We start from the raw sequence: 17,472 nt of genomic DNA, 5'->3' as shown, positions 1-17,472 counted from the left end.
TCTGAATCTGAGGGTACACACAGGCGTCTGTTGTACCAAAGAACTCCTTCTTCATCTACGGTGAATCCTGGTGCCTTTCCTGCAGCTATCTGATTTTTGATTCCGTCAATGCTGGCATTTCCCTTCTGGGCTTCTTTTATCTGGCTCATCAAGGTGGGTTGGAGCTCAATGCTGGCTAAGAATCCTTCGCTAACTAGCGCTAGTCTGAACTGTTCAAACTCTTGATACAGGCTGGGTTGCTCTACTGCGATCATGGAGTTCAACTGACACGGCAGTCTGCTCAAAGCATCCGCTACCACATTGGCCTTGCCGGGGTGGTATTGAATTTCCATGTCGTAATCCTTGATTAATTCTATCCATCTGCGCTGTCTCATGTTCAGCTCCTTCTGGGTGAAAATGTACTTCAAGCTCTTGTGATCTGAGTATATCTCGCATCAATTACCCATGAGGTAATGATGACCCACAAGTATAGGGGATCGCAGCAGTCTTCGAGGGAAGTAAAACCCAAATTTATTGATTCGACACAAGGGGAGGTAAAGAATACTTATAAGCCTTAACAACTGAGTTGTCAATTCAGCTGCACCTGGAAAAGCACTAGTAACAGGGGTGATGTGAAAGTAGCAGTAATATGAGAGCAGTAGTAAGCAATAATAGCAATATGAGAGCAATGGCACCAGAAAATAGTTGATACTACGTCCAATGACATGTAGAACGAGTATATGATGATGAGAGACGGACCGGGGTTCCCAGCGATCTACACTAGTGGTAACTCTCCAATAACAAGTGACAAGTGTTGGGTGAACAAATTACAGTTGGGCAATTGATAGGATTGATAAAGCATTAAGAAAGAACATCAATTCATTAATCATGTAGGCATGTTTTCCATATATAGTCATACGTGCTCGCAATGAGAAACTTGTACAACATCTTTTGTCCTACCAGCCGGTGGCAGCCGGGCCTCTAGGGAATCTACTGGATATTAAGGTACTCCTTTTAATAGAGCACCGGAGCAAAGCATTAACACTTGGTGAAAACATGTGATCCTCACATCACCGCCATCCCCTCCGGTTGTCCCGATTTCTGTCACTTCGGGGCCTTTGGTTACGGACAGTGACATGTGCATACAACTTGTAGATACAATCTAAGCAATACATATAGAGCTTAAATCTAAGATCATGCCACTCGGGCCCTAGTGACAAGCATTAAGCATAACAAGATTGCAGCAACAATAACTTCACAAACTTTATAGATAGACTAATCATAATGTATCATCCATCGGATCCCAACAAACACAACACCGATTACATCAGATGGATCTCAATCATGTAAGGCAGCTCATGAGATCATTGTATTGAAGTACATGGGATAGAGAGTACCAACTAGCTACTGCTAGAACCCGTAGTCCATGGGGGAACTACTCACGGAGCATGATGGAGGCGGTGGCGTCGATGGAGATGGCTTCCGGGGGCACTTCCCCGTCCCGGCAGGGTGCCGGAACAGAGACTTCTGTCCCCCGAATTGGAGTTTCGCGATGGCGGCGGCGCCCCTGGAGTCTTTCTAGAGTTTCGTCAATTGGTACTGCGTTTTTAGGTCGAAAGGGCTTAAATAGGCGAAGAGGCGGCGCAGGAGGGCTGACAGGGTGGCCCCACACTAGGCCGGCGCGGCCAGGCCTAGGGCCGCGCCGCCCACATGTGTGGTGGCCCCTGGCTCTCCTCCGACTCTCCTTCGGTGTTCTGGATACTTCCGGGAAAAATAGGATGTTTGGCGTTGATTTCGTCCAATTCCGAGAATATTGCCCGAACAGCCTTTCTGGAACCAAAAACAACAGAAAACAGGAACTGGCACTGTGGCATCTTGTTAATAGGTTAGTTCCGTAAAATGCATAAAAACATTATAAAGTGCAAGCAAAACATGTAAGTATTGTCATAAAACAAGCATGGAACATCAGAAATTATGGATACGTTGGAGACGTATCAGCATCCCCAAGCTTAGTTCCTACTCATCCTCGAGTAGGTAAACGATAAAAAGAATAATTTCTGCAGTGACATGCTACTTACATAACCTTGATCATGCTATTATAAAGCACATGAGATGAATGAAGTGACTCAAAGCAATGATCTATAGTTGCTAGCAAATAGATAACATATAGCAAAACTTTTCATGAATATTACTTTCAAGAGAAGCATCAAAAGTCTTGCACAAGAGTTAACTCATAAAGCAATAAATTCAAAGTAAAGGCATCGAAGCAACACAAAGGAAGATATAAGTTTCAGCAGTTGCTTTCAACTTTCAACATGCATATCTCATGGATAATTGTCAACATAAAGTAATATGATGAATGCAAATAAGCAAGTATGTAAGAATCAATGCACAGTTGACACAAGTGTTTGCTTCTAAGATGGAAGGAAGTAGGTAAACTGACTCAACATAAAGTAAAAGAAAGGCCCTTCGCAGAGGGAAGCAGGGATTAAATCATGTGCTAGAGCTTTTTAAGTTTTGAAATCATATAGAGAGCATAAAAGTAAAGTTTTGAGAGGTGTTTGTTGTTGTCAACGAATGGTAATGGGTACTCCAACTACCTCGCCAACCAGACTTTCAAGAGCGGCTCCCATGAAGGACGTTATCTCTACCAGCAAGGTAGATCATCCCTCTTCTCTTTTGTTTACACATGTACTTTAGTTTTTATTTATGGGTGACACTCCTCCCAACCTTTGCTTACACAAGCCATGGCTAACTGAATCCTCGGGTGCCTTCCAACAATCTCATACCATGGAGGAGTGTCTATTTGCAAAATTAAGTTGCTTACTGATGAATCAGAGCAAAACATGTGAAGAGAATTATTAATGAAGTTTGATTAATCAGGGCTGGGAACCCCGTTGCCAGCTCTTTTTGCAAAATTATTGGATAAGCGGATGTGCCACTAGTCCATTATGAAAGTCTGTCAAGAGTAAATGACAAGGTTGAAAGATAAAACACCACATACTTCCTCATGAGCTATAAAACATTGACACAAATTGAGAAGCATTTTGAAGGTTTAAAGGTAGCACATGAAGTATTTACTTGGAATGGCAGGAAATACCACATAGTAAGTAGTTATGGTGGACACATATGGCATAGGTTTTGGCTCAAGGTTTTGGATGCACGAGAAGCATTTCCTCTCAGTACAAGGCTTTGGCTAGCAAGGTTGTTTGAAGCAAACACAAGTATGAACTGGTACAGCAAAACTTACATAAGAACATATTGCAAGCATTATAATACTCTACACTGTCTTCCTTGTTGCTCAAACACTTTTACCAGAAAATATCTAGACCTTAAGAGAGACCAATCATGCAAACCAATTTCAACAAGCTCTACGGTAGTTCTCCACTAATAGGTTTAAACTACATGAAAAAAACTTAATCATGATCTACTTGAGAGCTCAAAACAATTGCCAAGTGTCAAATTATCCAAGACATTATGAGGCATTTTCTGTTTCCAACCAAATAAAAATTAGTATTGTAGCTTCCAACTTTTATCATTGAACATTAAAAGTAAAACGAAGAACAAGTGTTCATATGAAAAAGCGGAGCGTGTCTCTCTCCCAAACAAGGATTGCTAGGATCCGAATTTATTCAAACACAAACAAAAATAAAACATACCGACGCTCCAAGTAAAGCACATAAGATGTGACCGAATAAAAATATAGTTTCAATAGAAGAAACCTGATAAGTTGATGAAGAAGGGGATGCCTTGGGCATCCCCAAGCTTAGACGCTTGAGTCTTCTTGAAATATGCAGGGATGAACCACGGGGGCATCCCCAAGTTTTGACTTTTCACTCTTCTTGATCATATATCATCCTCCTCTCTTGACCCTTGAAAACTTCCTTCACACCAAACTTCTCATAAACTTCATTAGAGGGGTTAGTACTCAAAAAAAAACTTGAATCCACCTTGGTCCTGTAGTGACACATTGCAAGAACTCAATAAAACATTAGCTACAGCTCTCCACGTCTAGAAAACCTCGCTTAAAGTCCACAAGAGACAATGCAAAAAATAGAGACAGAATCTGCCAAAACAGAACAGCCAGTAAAGACGAATTTTAAAGAGGTACTTCCGTTGCTCAGATCAGAAAACTGAAAACTAATGAAAGTTGCGTACATATCTGAGGAACACGCACGTAAATTGGCAGATTTTTCTGAGTTACCTACAGAGAAAACAGCCCAGATTCGTGACAGATAGAAATCTGTTTCTGCGCAGAAATCCAAATCTAGTATCAACCTTCGATTAGAGGCTTCACTTGGCACAACATTGCAATAAAATAAAGATAAGGAGAGGTTGCTACAGTAGTAACAACTTCCAAAACAAAACAAAACAGTAGCAAAATAAACACATGGGTTATCTCCCAAGAAGTGCTTTCTTTATAGCCATTAAGATGGGCTCAGCAGTTTTGATGATGCACTCGCAAGAAATAAGAGTTGAAGCAAAAGAGAGCATCAAAAAGGCAAATTCAAAACACATTTAAGTCTAACCCGCTTCCTATGCATAGGAATCTTATACACAAATAAATTCATGAAGAACAAAGTGACAAGCATTAGAAGATAAAACAAGAGTAACTTCAAAATTTTAAGCATATAGAAAGGTGTTTTAGTACCATGCAAATTTCTACAACCATATTTTCCTCTCTCATAATTATTTTCAGTAGCTTCATGAATAAACTCAACAATATAACTATCACATGCAGCATACTTTTCATGATCCATAAACATATAATTTTTATCAAGCTCAAAAATAGTAGGATTAAAACTTTCGAACACACTTTTATCAATAATATAACAAGATGATTGATCAATCTCAAGAGATATGGGACACATAGATAATATCAAGAACTCTCCAATCCCATTTTCATTAGTAGTACAATTAATATTATCATGTAACATAGGACCATCATCTAGAGCTTTATCATAAACATTTGCTAAGCAAAATTCTTTAGTACCATGCATTTCGACATCAGGCACAAACAAAGCATTATCATAAGATTTATCAAAGTAGCATGGATTATCATAAATAACAGTAGCATAATTATTCTCACAAGTTTTACTTATAAGTATTATTTCAAGAGAATCCTCAAGAACATAACATTCAACCTCTTTCGGTAAGCATGGAGGACAATCAAATAGTGTAAGAGATAAAGAGTTACTCTCATTAGAAGGTTGGCATGGGTAGCTAATCCATTCTTCCTCCTTTTGTTCGTCGCTCTCCTCTTCTTTTTCATCTAATGAGCTTTCAGGTTCATCAATTTCCTCCTCTTTTTCATCCAATGAGCTTTCAGGTTCATCAATTTCTTCTTCCACAGGTTCCTGCAAATTGTGAGTGCATTCTTGTGCATTAATGAGTCTCTCTTTATAATCAATGATATAAGGATTATCACTGTAGCTTTCTATGCAAAAATTAAGGATAGAAGAGACATAATCTTTAAGGTCCTTACAAACAACACAAGTTTCATAATTCTCAACCATGAAGGATTCTATCTCAGAGGCTCCCATAAATATGACAAATTGTTCTACCTCTTCAAACCCAAAATGAATAAAGCTATTCCGATTATAGTTCTTAATTAAAAATTCCTCACTAAAGCCACATTGAAATTTAAGATGTTTAGTGTCCTGTTGAGAGCAACAGTTTATATCATGGCGTTTAAGCAAGATTTTAGCAATTGTATTCAATTTTTCTATCACAGCACTCATCACTTCACCCGCTCTTGATTTTCTATAATTATTATATAATTCTATAAGCTCCAACATGGTTATGCGTTCTTCCATAGCAACAGTTTTTAATTTTTAGGTTTTTCAAATTTTTATGGATTTTTGGGTACATGAGAAAAGTAAAACAAAACAAAAAGAAACTAAGCAAAAGTAAACTAAGGAAAATAATACTAGACAGAAATAAACTAAGCACAAATAAACTAAACAAAAGAAAACTAAGCAAAACAAAATAAAAACAGAGAGAGAGGTAGAGTGTACTCCCCATGTGAACTTATGAGTAGAGCTATGCCTCCCCGGCAACGGCGCCAGAAAATAGTCTTGATGACCCACAAGTATAGGGGATCGCAGCAGTCTTCGAGGGAAGTAAAACCCAAATTTATTGATTCGACACAAGGGGAGGTAAAGAATACTTATAAGCCTTAACAACTGAGTTGTCAATTCAGCTGCACCTGGAAAAGCACTAGTAACAGGGGTGATGTGAAAGTAGCAGTAATATGAGAGCAGTAGTAACAGTAACACAGCAGCAGTAATAACAATATGAGAGCAATGGCACCAGAAAATAGTTGATACTACTTACAATGACATGTAGAACGAGTATATGATGATGAGAGACGGACCGGGGTTCCCAGCGATCTACACTAGTGGTAACTCTCCAATAACAAGTGACAAGTGTTGGGTGAACAAATTACAGTTGGGCAATTGATAGGATTGATAAAGCATTAAGAAAGAACATCAATTCATTAATCATGTAGGCATGTTTTCCATATATAGTCATACGTGCTCGCAATGAGAAACTTGTACAACATCTTTTGTCCTACCAGCCGGTGGAAGCCGGGCCTCTAGGGAATCTACTGGATATTAAGGTACTCCTTTTAATAGAGCACCGGAGCAAAGCATTAACACTTGGTGAAAACATGTGATCCTCACATCGCCACCATCCCCTCCGGTTGTCCCGATTTCTGTCACTTCGGGGCCTTTGGTTACGGACAGTGACATGTGCATACAACTTGTAGATACAATCTAAGCAATACATATAGAGCTTAAATCTAAGATCATGCCACTCGGGCCCTAGTGACAAGCATTAAGCATAACAAGATTGCAGCAACAATAACTTCACAAACTTTATAGATAGACTAATCATAATGTATCATCCATCGGATCCCAACAAACACAACACCGATTACATCAGATGGATCTCAATCATGTAAGGCAGCTCATGAGATCATTGTATTGAAGTACATGGGATAGAGAGTACCAACTAGCTACTGCTAGAACCCGTAGTCCATGGGGGAACTACTCACGGAGCATGATGGAGGCGGTGGCGTCGATGGAGATGGCTTCTGGGGGCACTTCCCTGTCCCGGCAGGGTGCCGGAACAGAGACTTCTGTCCCCCGAATTGAAGTTTCGTGATGGCGGCGGCGCCCCTGGAGTCTTTCTGGAGTTTCGTCAATTGGTACTGCATTTTTAGGTCGAAAGGGCTTAAATAGGCGAAGAGGCGGCGCAGGAGGGCTGACAGGGTGGCCCCACACTAGGCCGTCGCGGCCAGGCCTGGGGCCGCGCCGCCCACATGTGTGGTGGCCCCCTGGCTCTCCTCCGACTCTTCTTCGGTGTTCTGGATGCTTCCGGGAAAAATAGGATGTTTGGCATTGATTTCGTCCAATTCCGAGAATATTGCCCGAACAGCCTTTCTGGAACCAAAAACAACAGAAAACAGGAACTGGCACTGTGGCATCTTGTTAATAGGTTAGTTCCGTAAAATGCATAAAAACATTATAAAGTGCAAGCAAAACATGTAAGTATTGTCATAAAACAAGCATGGAACATCAGAAATTATGGATACGTTGGAGACGTATCAGGTAATGACGCCAAACCTTTAGGGCTAAAACTACGGATGCTAACTCCAAGTCATGAGTTGGATAGTTCTGTTCATGTTGCTTCAGTTGCCTTGATAGGTATGATATCACCTTGCCTTCTTGCATCAACACACATCCAAGACCAATCTTGGATGCGTCACAATAGACGTCAAATGGCTTGGTAACATCGGGCATGATCAGTATTGGGGCTGTGGTTAATCTGAGCTTGAGTTGCTGAAAGCTTTCTTCACATTTGTCATTCCAGTCAAACTTCTTGTCCTTCTTCAGCAGTTGAGTCATTAGTCTTGCGATGCTGGAAAATCCTTCAACGAATCTGCGGTAATATCCTGCTAATCCCAGAAATGCCCGGACTTCAGTCTGGGTGGTTGGGGCTTTCCATTCCTCAACGGTTTTGATTTTAGCGGGATCTACGGCAATACCTCCTGCAGACAAGATGTGTCCCAGGAATCCTACTTCTTTCAACCAAAACTCACATTTGCTAAACTTGGCGTACAACTGGTGTTGCCTCAGGGTTTCTAGGACCACTTCCAAATGTTGCTCATGTTCTTCTTCTGATTTGGAGTAGATAAGAATGTCATCGATGAAGACAACGACAAACTTATCTAGAAAGTCCATAAAGATCTTATTCATGAGATTCATGAAATAAGCGGGGGCATTGGTCAGTCCGAAGGACATGACATTGTATTCATACAGTCCATATCTGGTGGTAAAGGCAGTCTTAGGAATATCTGTTGCTCGGATCTTCAGTTGATGGTAACCTGTCCTCAGATCAATCTTCGAGAATACTTGGGCACCGGTCAGCTGGTCAAACAGGTATTCTATCTTTGGCAAGGGATATTTGTTCTTGATGGTGACATCGTTAAGCTTACGATAATCCGTAACCAAACGAGTGGCACCGTCCTTCTTATCCACAAACAAAACTGGTGATCTCCAAGGCGACGCACTTGGTCGAATCAGACCTTTGTACAGCATATCATCCAGTTGCTTCTTCAGTTCTACTAGCTCTGCGGGGTTCATGCTATAGGCTCTTTGGGCTATCGGTCCTGTTCCAGGAATTAACTCGATGATAAACTCGATATCCCGATCCGGGGGCATACCGGGTAGATCATCCAGAAACACATCAGGGTATCGACAGACGACCCTGATTTGATCCAGAGTTGGCTTGGCTACACTTTGGTTGCAGGTGAAATTTCTGGGTATTTTTTCAGACATGTGTTCTATTATTATTCCGGTGCTACTAGTCATGGTGATGGCCTTCTTGGCGCAGTCTATCAATCCATGATGTTTCGCCATCCAATCCATACCCAGGACTACTTCCAATCCTTTTGTTCCCAGAACAATCAAGTTTGCATAAAAGTCTATTTCATGAATTCTGATGGGTACATCTTTGCAAAATTTTCTCGCTTTAGTTGTTGATCCAGGTATTTGAACTATCATGACATGTTTCAAGCTGATTGGTTGAATCTTACTAGTGCACACAAAATCTTCGGTAACAAACGAATGTGATGCTCCAGAATCAAACAACACTCTTGCTGGTATTGAGTTAACAGAGAACATACCCAGCACCACGTCTGGTGCTTCCTGGGCTTCCTCGGCGTTCATGTGGAAGAGGCGACCTCCACGGTTGTTCGGGTTGTTGGGGGTGAACTTCTTGCCGGTGGAGACACGGCGTTGCTGCTGAGCTGGTGCTGCGGTGTTGCATGCGAGCTTGGCGAGCCTCTTGGGACACTCATTGGAGTAATGTCCCACTACACCACACTCATAACAAGTGATGGTTGCCTTGTCCTTGGTTGCGACAGGGATGGCGTTGCTCCCAGTCCTTGGAGCGGTGTTGGTGTTGTTGCTGTTGTTGTTGTTGGGGGCTCTCGGCGGAGTGCGGTTGAAGTTGTTGTTGTGGTTGTTGTTGTAGTTGCTGTGGTTGTTGTGGTGGCCTCCTGTCCTGGGGTTTCCTCCACTCCGGTTCTGATAACCCGGACGTGACATCTGTGTATTGGGCTTGTTGTTCCTGGAGGCGAAGCCTCCGCTTGAGTTGGGGCGATACCTTGGGGCATTGCTAGGCCCACTCTGGTTCATCATGCGGCGCTTGCGGTTCTCATTGTCTTGATGCAGTTTGCCCTCCATTTGGATGGCGGAGTAAACAAGGGCTTCGAGGTCGGCGAAGGGGATATTCACCAACACAGTTTGCATCTCATCGTGCAGTCCGTTCAGGAACCTTTCTTTCCTCTTCTCAGTAGTATCAGTCTCGTCCAGGGCGTACCTTGACAGAGTTAGAAACTTGTCGCGGTATTCCACCACGGACATCCGGCCTTGCTTCAGTTCACGGAATTCATCTCTCATCTTCTTTATCAGACCCGGGGGCACGTGGTACTTGCTGAACTTGAGCTTGAAATCTGCCCAAGTCATGAACTGTCCCGCGTTCATGGCACGGGTGCTTGTCCACCAAGCTCTTGCTGGTCCTGCTAGGTAGTGCGTGGCAAATAGCACTTTCTCATTCTCTTCAACTCCAGCTACTTCTAGATTGTTCTCCATAGTTTGGAGCCAATCATCTGCATCAAGTGGTTCCTCAGTTTTGCTGAAAACTGGCGGGTTGGTATTCTGGAAGTTCTTGAGCTTTGATCCTGGGTGATCATGATGGCCTTGATTGTTGTTGGCAAGCTGTTGAAGTGCTGCAATGTTGGCCTGCCTTTCAGCTCTTTCTGCTTCTCTATCTTCCAGCATAATTTGCAACATCTGCATCATGGCGTCTTGATTCGCGTTGCGAGTTGGAGGGGCCATCTGAGCATTGAGATAGATCATGAGATAAGAGGGAAATTTCTATGGCTTGTTTTGTGTTTTTAAGTACAAAGTTTAAAACTTGAAGTCTTTTCATGATAACACAAACATACATTCATTCATAGCAAACCACACACATTACAAACTAACACACTAAGGGTTTTAAGAACCCTTCTTCTCCAAGCTACGATACATGGGGCGGGATACAACTCACACCTACGATAGTGCACAAGTGAACTACTCATCATCTATGGCGATGTGGTCATCCTCTCCAGCGTCGAGGAACTCGTAGTCTTCCTCCTCGGTGTTCTCGTCCTCCTCGAAGTCGTCGTCGTCACTTAGGAAGGCACTTCCTCCCTGAATGTCATCTCCATCTTCCTCCATCTTCTTCATCTGTTCCTCCTGGTCCTTGACAGTGGCCTTAACCGCTGCTATCTTGCGCGGAGGCGGGTGATGGTGGCATCCTTCTTTGCCCGCTGCTGGCGGAGGGTCTTGCGGTCGTTGTTGAGTAGCTTGATGGCTTCGCCTTGCTCGATGATGTGGGCGTGAGTCTGGTTGGCGTACGCGCGGGCGTTGTCCAGATCCTGCTGAGTGTGGTACAGGATGAAGTCGAGATGCTCCACATGGTGCTTCAGCTCCGGGTGGAGCGACATGTCCATGGGCTCTCCAGTAGAGTTACGCCTCACGAGGTGAGAAAAGCGAGGGCCATTGAGTGCCTCCCCGCTCATCCCGCACAAGCGTGCGAGTCCCTCCTGAAGGGCGCGGGCAAGTCCGTCCAGCCAGTTGCTTTCCATGAAGGAGAAGAGGATCCTCTCCGAGGTGGGAGACTCCATCTTGCCCCTCAAGTCAGCGGTGATGATCCACTGCAGCTCTCCTCCTGGCTGGTCAGCGATCTGGGCTCCGTGGATCTCCGGGTGAGGGCGGCCAAGGTGGTCCGACAGGGCGTTGAGGTCATGCTCGAAGATCAAGCTTCCCACATTCCCAAGCTGGTAAAACTTCTTGTTCATGGTCTCTATCTGAAAGTGAAGTGAAGGATTAAGTTAGAGAAGTGAACAAGTGTGTCAAAATTTTAGGTACATTTCTAAGGAAGAGCATGACTTCTTATTTTCCCAAAGAACTCAAAGAGAAGACAAAGACTAAATTTTTCAGAAATACTCACTTCATTTGTTTTTGAAACTAAATTTTCAGAACGTCCATTTCTAACTAGGGTCTCCTAAGGTCAAACAATGGCTCTGATACCAACTTGTCAACACCCGGATTTTTAAGTCCGAATGCCTATTATGTCATACATCGCAATCCCAGGAATATTGTTGTTGCGAGGCATAATAGTTAAGTATCACAGTCATCATTCATTACAATCCATAATGTCTTACAACTTGGAATCACATGATCCATATTACACAAATAGTTGATCTATTGATCAATGAACAAACACAAGTTCATAGCGGAAGCGTAAGATACAAGGACTCTCTAGTCCACAGGCCAACGCTTGACGTTAGAAGCTCCTAGTTGTGGTAGACGTCCTTCTGATCGTCATCCTCGTACTGCTGCTCGGCTTCATATTCTGGCCATTTGAATAGCCAGGGACAAAGTCGTGAGTACTTTAAGTACTCGCAATCTAATACTAATGTAAGTACTAACATTGCTATAGATAGGGTTCTAAACTCTAAGTTTATTTGCATAAAGCCAATTTTAGTTTAGAAACATTTTAGTAAACAACTCCTCCTGTGCTAACTAACTCAAGTGGGAACATTAGTGTCATTCCCACAACTCTGTTGTGATTCAAATTCAAAGTCACCGTTCAAAAATCAAAGTTCATAAGTCACAAAGATATAAATTCTGATGACGGAAATAGTATGGCCTTTCCAACTGTCCATGACCGCGGACGCGGCTATTCGAATAGGTTCACACTCTGCAGAGGTTGCACACTTGTGCCACAACATTTGATTACATCCGTCGGGGATAACCCCGAATCATCGTAACTCAGTACGCGGATCATCAACCATAACCTTTCACTTATACATCCCAGTATAGGCACCTCTCCCCATGAGCTTGGCCTCCCGGTGAAAGCCAACTGTTAACCCGGGAACTGCACAGGGCTTGGCCGTACAATTCACCTCAATTCATGTCATTCACTTTCAACGGAGGCAGCCTCGGCATAACCTCTATGACGCTTGTTCAGAGGGAACCCATACTAAGACACATAAATTTCCAGCTAAGCCTTACCCATAATCAGGTATTGTGGGGGTACTCAAAAATTGGAAAGGTATCGCATCCAACTCAACCATCAGTTTTTAGCCAGTTTACCAAGTCAAATTCATGTCGCATTCACCTTCAAAATCTTTCAATGGAAATGACTCATCATTCCAAGGTTTTCAACATCATCATTTCACAAACACATGTTCCCATCTAGAGTAGTCATTTTTAATTTAGCACTAGCATCTAGCTATGAGGGGTGCTAAGTACTTTGCTTTGCTTCTAGGCTAACTTTTATACTCTTGTACTAATCCATACTAAACAAGTGAGTCATGAATCAAAAATACTTTGATAAAAAAAATTAAATAAAACTTGGAAAGTAGAACTTGGAAAGTAGGACCTTGACATAAAGTAAATGGGGTAATGCCTTGCTCATGGTGAGCTTTGCACTTTGCAAGAGTATTATCTTGCCTTGGTTGGGGAATTGGTCAAAGTGGTCTTCTTCTCCTTGGAAGTAGACCTCCTCCTCCTCTTGATACTCCTCGGTACTAGCGTCTAAAATACGAATACGGGGTACACAATCATTATACCAAACTTATTTACTAAACTAGGCACACTCATGATGCACACAACTAAATCTAACATCACACACTATTATTAAGTTGGTGGATGTGTTTTTTCTTATTATTTAAGAAAAAAATAATTTCCTCTCATACTAATTTAGATGTTACTTTTAATTACTTGGAGAAATAATTTCCTCTCATTATCTTATTAAGATTTAATTTCTCTCATGAATAATATGTGACCTAGGTTGACCAAAGTCAACCTCTTCACACTTATCATTTAAGAAAATGATTTAAATGAGGTGAGCACCTCATACCATTTAATCCTACCATGGTAAAGATTTAATATCACCACAATTCATATGAGATCTAAATGACCAGATTCTCTACCTCATTTTGAATTGGTGGTGACAAGATTTAAATGAGAGGAACACTCCCATATGATTTCTTAATAGTTTTGGACAATATCTTTGACTAGAAATAGCCATAAAGTCTTTTAATTCAACTAGGCCATGATTATTCAAAGTAATCATGGTATATTTTTGCAGAAACAATTGGTACAAGTGAAATGTGAATTATAGGAGTTGGAATTAACTTAAAAGCATGTATGGTTGATTTTTAATAATTAATCTAAGGCAGAAAAGTCCATGTCTTCTTTATTTTCTCACTTTAATTCTATAATAGATCTAGGGTTCAAACCAGTGGCATTGTGTAAATAATTTCCTACGGTTTCCAAATATATATAATTTGTAAAATTTGGCCAAGTAGATTTGTCCCTATTAAATTTCAAAGTTAACATCAGTTTGTATTATTTTCCTATTTGGATAAATCGAAATTTGAACAGATGGGCTGGCGGGAAAAGAAAATGGGTCCGCGAGAGGGGGGAAAGGTTGGGCCGGCCCAGCTAGCGTGTCTCGCCCACAGCGGGCCGCCTGACTGGTGGTCCCCGCTTGTCAGCGGTTCATAAGCAGCGAAACGGTACGCATCACTGCGGGCCGTGCGATTAGAAATGAGATCGACGGCCGGGGGAGGTCGTCGTCTCCGACGAGATTTGGACTTACGGGCGGCGGAGGTAGGGGGTCGCAGAGGTCGTCGGAGCTCCGGCGATCGTCGGAGGGGTGCGCCGCGTCGTTGTCGTCGATGAGGAGGCGCCTGGAAGCAGTTGCGTCGCCGGGGGCTGCCTCCTTCTCCGGCGAGCTCCGTGTACTGGCGGCGGCGACGAGCTTGCAATTCGAGCAGTGGGGTGGCTAATCGAATGAATTGAGGTGTCGAGGAGAGCTGTGGTGAGGAGAGGAAGTGTTCTGTGTGCTCAAATCGATGGGAGTAGCCCTCCTTTTATAGGAGCGGGAGGTGGCCGTGGGGCGGAGCTAGGGTCGTCGTTGCCGTCGCCGTTCCAAGGTCGCGAAGAGGCAAGGCATGGGTGCGTCGGGTTCCTGGTGTCCTGGCGAGGCTGACGCGCGTGATCGTGGCGCGGCAGAGGCTCTGTGGCGATGGCGCGTTTGATGGGAAGGGGCAGTACTGCGGCGGGTGATCGGAGTCGTGGTCATCGACAGCGGCGTTCCCGCGGGCAGGTGGCCGTGTCCAGGCGCTTCAGGGATCCATCGTGCGTCGACTGGCGCTGAGAGGAAGGGTCGAGGTGATGTCAGGGCGTCGGCGTTCGTCACGCTCTGGCGCGTCCAGGGTGAGTGCCATGCGCGCTCTGGCGAGGCACGGGTGAGTCTGGGCGCCACTAGGCGTGCGTGTTCTGGCGTCTCCAATGCAGGGATTCGTCGAGTCATGGCCTGGGCAGGGTCAGGTGAGTGAGAGAAAGAGAATTGACAAGGTGAGGCAGGCCTGTGGTGACTAGAGACGAAGATGGCATGAGAGAGGCATGCCATGCCACGGCATGGCAAGTTCTCGATGATTTGATCAAAGAATGGTCAGTGCAAGTGGTGATACTGGTGCTGAGGGGTGAGAGGGGATGCCAGAGCATCAGAGGAGGGCCAGAGTTGGACCAAGTCAAGCCAAAATTCAGTATGGGCACTTGTTTAATCCCTGCCTGCAAGGTGTTTGTGAATATGGCCGCAAGAAATTAATTTTAGAATTTTGCAATTCTTTTTGGTGGGTTGTAATCATATATTAAAAGGAGTAGAATGGTGTTGGTTTGGGTCAATTTGGAATTGATTTGCAAAATCTCAAAATGGCATATGATCTTAGTTTTGTTTCAATGTCTCCACTTGGCTCGCTTCTAGTTTGAAAATGAGACAGAGTTTGGGGTGAGTGTTTTTAGCAAAGTTGTTGTCCTTGATGTTGTCTTGGATGAGGTGCAAAGAGTTGGCCAAGTGTAGAAGGGGAAAGTCAAAAACCAGGGGCTCAAAGTGGGTACCATGTTGAAATTGTCACACATGACCATAATCACATGTGAGCACAAATTTTATTCAAATTTGATTTGAATTGAGTTTGATTGTTTCCAAAGGTGTTAATAAGTGTTTAGTATCCATTTACAACTAATGGTGCAAACCAAAATGGTCTAGATTAAAGATTTGTAAAAATGGCATAGGCCATATGTGTGTGTGTGGAATTGATTTTTATTATTTCTTTTCTATTTTCTTTTTCTTTGATTTTGGGAGATCAAGTGATCATGGTTAGGGTTTTTGATTAAGAGTGAACACATAAATAATCATCATGGCAAGTGCACACTCAAATAATTAAAAAGGTGAGCTATATGCATAGACCTATATGATGAGAAAAGTTTTTGTTGGCTCTGATTTTTGGATTTTGGAAACTCTCTCTCTCTTGCTTCTTTTATTGAAACTTGGGATGTTACACCCTCCCACTTGGTTGGTTGGTTAGGATTGGTGGAGTCCAACCGGGACTCCACCTTCCATGGTGATTTCTTCCGGAAAGTTCTAGAATATTCTAGCACCTTCCATAATTGCACCGGATCATTTCCACGCTTGGAAAGTGACTTCCTATATATGAATCTTATTCTCCGGACCATTCCGAACCTCCTCGTGATGTCCTGGATCCCATCCGAGACTCCGAACAAACATTCGAACTCCATTCCATATTCCATATCTACTTAAAATGACATCAAACCTTAAGTGTGTCACCCTACGGTTCGTGAACTATGTAGACATGGTCGAGACTCCTCTTCGACAAAGAACCAATAGCGGGATCTGGAGATCCATAATGGCTCCCACATATTCAACGATAACTTAGTGATCGATTGAACCATTTACATACGATACCGATTCCCTTTGTCACGCGATATTTTACTTGTCCGAGGTTTGATCATCGGTATCTCCATACCTTGTTCAACCTCGTCACCGACAAGTACTCTTTACTCGTACCGTGGTATATCATCTCCTGTGAACTATTCACATGCTTGCAAGCTAATCAGACGACATTCCACCGAGAGGGCCCAGAGTATATCTATCCGTCATCGGGATGGAGAAATCCAACTCTTGATCCATATGCCTCAACTCATACTTTCCGAATACTTAATCTCATCTTTATAACCACCCATTTACACAGTGGCATTTGATGTAATCAAAGTACCCTTCCGGTATAAGTGATTTACACGATCTCATGGTCGAAGGACTAGGTAACTATGTATCGGAAGCTAATAGCAAATTGAACTTAATGACGTGATCTTATGCTACGCTTATTTAGGTGTGTCCATTACATCATTCATCTAATGACATAACCTTGTTATTAATAACATCCAATGTTCATGATCACGAAACCATGATCATCTATTAATCAACAAGCTAGTTATACAAGAGGCTTACTAGGGACTCTGGTTGTTTACACAACACACATGTATCAATGTTTCGGTTAATACAATTATAGCATGGTATGCAAACATTTATCATAAACTCAAAGATATATTATAATAACCACATTATTATTGCCTCTTGGGCATATCTCCAACACAAAGCGCCTAGATAACTGCTAGCGCCCCCACCCTAAGAAGCAACTTAAACCTTGAATTGATACCATGAAGCCAATTGCAAAAGACATTGGCCACACTAGTCGGAGGATACAGGCTAGACGCTACTTGGATGACTGACCATATAGATCTCACAAATTGGCACTGGAAGAATAGGTGTTTAATAGTTTCATAATGATGACAGAAAACACACCGTGTACATCCGTGCCAATTCCGCTTAACAAGATTGTCTTTGGTGAGCATAACTCCTCGACGAAGATACCATCCAAAATTGTATATTCATCTTCCAAATTTTCTTATTATAATCAACTGGTATGTCAGAATGAAGGATCGCATTGAACAATGATTTTACCGAGAAAGTGCCATCTACATGAAGATTCCATCTAAATTCGTC

This window comes from Lolium perenne, chromosome 5, assembly GCF_019359855.2.
Source record: "Lolium perenne isolate Kyuss_39 chromosome 5, Kyuss_2.0, whole genome shotgun sequence".
NCBI lineage: Eukaryota > Viridiplantae > Streptophyta > Magnoliopsida > Poales > Poaceae > Lolium > Lolium perenne.
This window is presented reverse-complemented; position numbering follows the sequence as displayed.